A 4,666-nucleotide genomic window follows, 5' to 3' on the forward strand; every position below is an offset into this window, starting at 1 on the left:
TTTCAAAGGCATGATTCCTATGTTTGAGTCTATAAATGTTTCCATAACCTCCTTTTTTCTAAACGTTAGAAGTTCATGATTCAAGGCATGACTCCTTTCCTGATAATCCATAAGTGTTTTCCAAAATGCCTGTATTTTTCTGAACCAGAGATTTATAATTCTGGAAGCTCTTATGACAACAACGATGGACATGTGTTTTTACAATGATAACGGTGATGTCAAATATGAGCACATATCTGTGCTGATTGTGATAATGATGATTTTATGTTTAAAAGTCTCAAGTTATGAGATCAATGATAATATGAGAATGTTGAGCTATTTCTTGATTTTGTTAATTTTATTCATTGATGATGACTCTATTTCTAAAAGCTCCAAAGTGTATGAATTGACGCTTTATGATATTTATGATCTTACTCTTTGTTTTCCCTTGATGTTATTCTTCATTGATAGTCTCACCTTAAAATGCTTGTCCCTTCAAGGTGAGACACGACGATCATGATTATTCCATAATACAATCGGAGGTTACCGACCTTACGTCACTCCGATGGAGTTATAGCTTTTGATTCGGCTCTTATGCATGCTTATGTTGTGATGATTACACCGCGCCTATATGGCTGGGCAGCACCACTACAGAGGGTATAGTGGGTGGCTTATGGATGATTACACTGATCCTATACGGCCGGGCAGCACCACTACGCTGGGCGTAGTGGGCCGCTTATGGATAATGATAATAACATCGTGTCTATATGGCACGGGCAGCACCACTAGTGGGCGGCGTGAGATGATTACCTCGGACGCGGGAGGCCCGGACGCGAGCTAATGATGTTATTTGATTCAGACAGTTTATGTATGCATGGGTGATATGTTTTGAAGGTAAAAGTGAGCATGCATGATTCCGCCTTAAGAGGAAAGCAGTTACAGTCATACCTTTTTCTTATATATTCCATATTTCCTTATTATGTTCTCGTTCATGTTCTGTACATATTATCATGTTATCATTCATGCCTTACATACTCAATACATTACTCGTACTGACGTCCCTTTGTTGTATGGACGCTGCGTTCATGCCTGCAGGATCAGGTACCCAACCTAGCGAGCCAGACCTGTCGGATCTCTGTTCCGCCTCAGCCAGCGAGCTCCATTTGGAGCGGAGCGACCGCCCTTTTGGTATGCTCTTTTGATAAATGAGTATGACAAGGGCTTGTCCTGTCTCTTCTACAGTCTGTATTCTATAGAGATCTGTAGACAGTGTTATGTAGCCGTGATGTTATGCAGCCTTGTCGGTGCTTCCGTTGTTGTACAGTATATGTAGTGGCCTAATCAGCTTGCGCAGTTACTCTCAGTATTTATACTTATATATATGCATTGGTCGTGAGTCCTCGAGACAGTGTTTCTTATGTTGATTATTCAGGAGATAGTATAGCTCGGTTATGGATTGTATATGGGCCCAGGTTAATCAGTGAGAAGTGAATCCAAGCATAGGAGTGCTTGGCCAGTAGTGGTCGGGCATTCGTCACTGCTCAGCGATTTGAGTCGTGACATGTCGGGCTAGAGCGGATAAATTCTTGAATCTTATGCAAAGGAATATGAGTGCCCGGGAGTATAGACTTCCCTTTAATTCAGTGGATAGATATGCTCCGACCATGGTGGCTGACATAGGAGATAGAGTACATTGATCCGTGAGTGGCTTAGGGCCGCATTTCTTCAAGGACTGCTTGACAACTTTATTGCAAGAGAGGATGGACATTTCCCATATTCAGGCCAATGCCTAGAATTTAGAGGAGCAGCAACAGCCGCAGAGAGGTGAGCGTGATATTGATAGAAGGCAGAGTAAGAGGGCCAGATCTGCTAGTGATGAGTATAGAGGGGGTCAGAGGCAACAGTATTCCAGATATTTGGGCCAGTCCGCAACGAGTGCACCTTCTCGGTTTGCGGGCAGGAGATTTGACCACCTCATTTACTCTGGACAGGGTCAGAGTTTGAGAGTCTCAAGTTCTCAGTTTGGAGGTGATTCTAGTCAACGGAGACCACCGGTGTCGCGATGTAGCTAGTACGGTAGATTACATTCCGGTCAGTGTTGACAGGGTTTAGATGCTTGCTATGCCTGTGGTCAAGTTGGGCATATAATGCGAGATTGCCCATCGATGAGTGGTAAAGTTGGTGTTCAGCCCACGGGTCAGCAGCTGGGTTGTTCTTCATCTATGCGCCTGATAAGGCAGACTCTCCAGATTCCAGTAGGCTGTGGTAGGGGCAGAGGGGCAGCATCCAGTTCAGGTGGCGTCCAGCCCCGTATTTATGCTCTAGCGGGACGACAGGATATTGAGTCCTCCCCGAATGTGGTTACAGGTATATTATCTATATTCTCGCATGACGCCTATGCATTGATAGATCCGGGTTCTACGTTGTCTTACATTACTCCCTATATTGCCGACCGAAATTGGGGTAAAACCCGAGCCAATTAAACCTTTTGAGGTATCTACTCCGGTTGGTGATCTCGTAATAGCTAGACAAGTATAAAAGAATTGTGTGATTGCGGTTTGTGATCGTCAGACTAAAGTTGATTTGGTAGAGTTGGAAATGTTAGATTTTGATGTAATTATGGGCATGGATTGGTTGGCCTCTTGTTATGCTAACATCGATTGTAGAATGAAAATAGTTCGATTCCAATTCCCGAGAGAACCCGTACTTGAATGGAAAGGTAATATAGCATCCCCAACTGGTAGGTTTATTTCCTACCTCAAGGCAAGAAAGATGATAGCTAAAGGATATATTTATCACCTAGTCCGAGTTCATGACACCGAAGCAAAGCCACCGACTTTTCAATCCGTCCCAGTAGTGAATGAATTTCCGAATGTTTTTCCAGCTGAACTTCCAGGCCTTCCTCCGGAAAGAGAGATTGACTTCGCTATTGATGTGTTACCAGATACTAAACCAATCTCTATTCCTCCTTACAGAATGACTCCTGTAGAATTGAAAGAGCTAAAGGCACAACTAAAAGATTTACTCGAGAATGGATTCATTAGGCCCAGTTCATCACCGTGGGGAGCACCAGTCCTATTTGTGAGAAAGAAAGATAGGTCCCTATGGATGTGTATTGATTATAAGCAGCTAAACAAGGTGACGATAAAGAATAAATACCCGCTTCCAAGAATCGATGATTTGTTTGACCAATTACAAGGTGCCAAATGGTTTTCAAAATTGATTTAAGATCGGGGTATCACCAAGTGAGGGTTAGACAAGATATTCCCAAACCAACTTTCAAAACGAGATATGGCCACTATGAATTTCGGGTGATGTCATTTGGGTTCACTAATGCTCTGGCGGTGTTTATGAATCTGATGAATAATGTATTCAGGCCTCTCTCAGATCTGTTCAAGATCTTGTTCATTGATGATATTCTAGTATACTCACGGACAGAAGCATAGCATGCAAACCATTTGCATATTGTCCTTGGGATTCTTCGAACTCGTGAGTTGTATGCAAAATTCTCAAAATGCGAGTTTTGGTTGAATTCTGTGACTTTATTGGGCCATATTATTTCAGCAGACGGCATTCGAGTTGATACTCAGAAAATTGAGGTTGTGAAGACTTGGCCGAGGCCTACAACACCTACAGAAGTCCGTAGTTTTTTGGGATTGGCAGGTTACTATAGAAGATTTGTGGAAGGATTTTCCTCTATTTCAGCACCATTAACGAAGCTAACTCAGAAATCAGCAAAATTTCAATGGACTGATGCTTGTGAACGGAGTTTCCAGGAATTGAAGGATAGATTAACTTCAGCCTCAGTCCTGACACTTTAAGAAGGACCAGATGGTTTTTTTTATGTATTGTGATGCCTCTGGTGTGGCGTTAGGTTGTGTGTTGATGCAACACGGTAAAGTCAAAGAACTATCCGACCCATGATCTTGAATTGGCGGTGGTTATTCATGCACTAAATATGTGGAGACACTATTTGTATGGCGTACATGTTGATATTTATACATATCACAAGAATCTCCAATATATTTTCAAACAGAAGGAGTTGAATCTTTTGTAGAGACGGTGGTTGGAACTACTAAAAGACTATGATGTGAGCATTTTATACTACCCCAGAAAGGCGAATGTAGTAGCTTGTTATACCCCATATTTTTGTACGTTGGGTTATTCGTAAGCTAATCGACATGAATTCAAGGAAGAGATTATTTTTAGGATATGAGACAAGGACTTTTAATCCCGATTTTTAATATGAAACGACTTGCTTGTAAATTCCAATTAGTATGGAAATATTAGTGGAGATTAGGGATTAATTAACCATGATTAGATTATTAAGTGGGGATTAATGATTAATTAAGTTAATTACACCATGAATGGGCCCAACCCGACTTAATAATTAGAAAATAGCATGAATGAGGACATGCCAAGTGGAGGGGGTGTGTGTCAATATGTTAGGTAGCCTATATAATCCAATTTGATGACTAATTCATCAATAATACTTCATTTCATCTTCACAAAGTTAAGTAGGAGAGAGAGGCTCTAAGCTAGAGAGAGGGAGAGAGACAGCCATGACCATGGCAACAACCCCTTGAGCTCACAGCCAGCTGCTGTTTTACATCATTAAAATTGCTATCTTATCTTGAATTGAAGAAGGGAATATGACCAGCCATGGCTGCTAAGCTCACGGCCATGG

The sequence above is a fragment of the Lycium barbarum genome, chromosome 8, assembly GCF_019175385.1.
Source record: "Lycium barbarum isolate Lr01 chromosome 8, ASM1917538v2, whole genome shotgun sequence".
Classification (NCBI taxonomy): Eukaryota; Viridiplantae; Streptophyta; class Magnoliopsida; order Solanales; family Solanaceae; genus Lycium; species Lycium barbarum.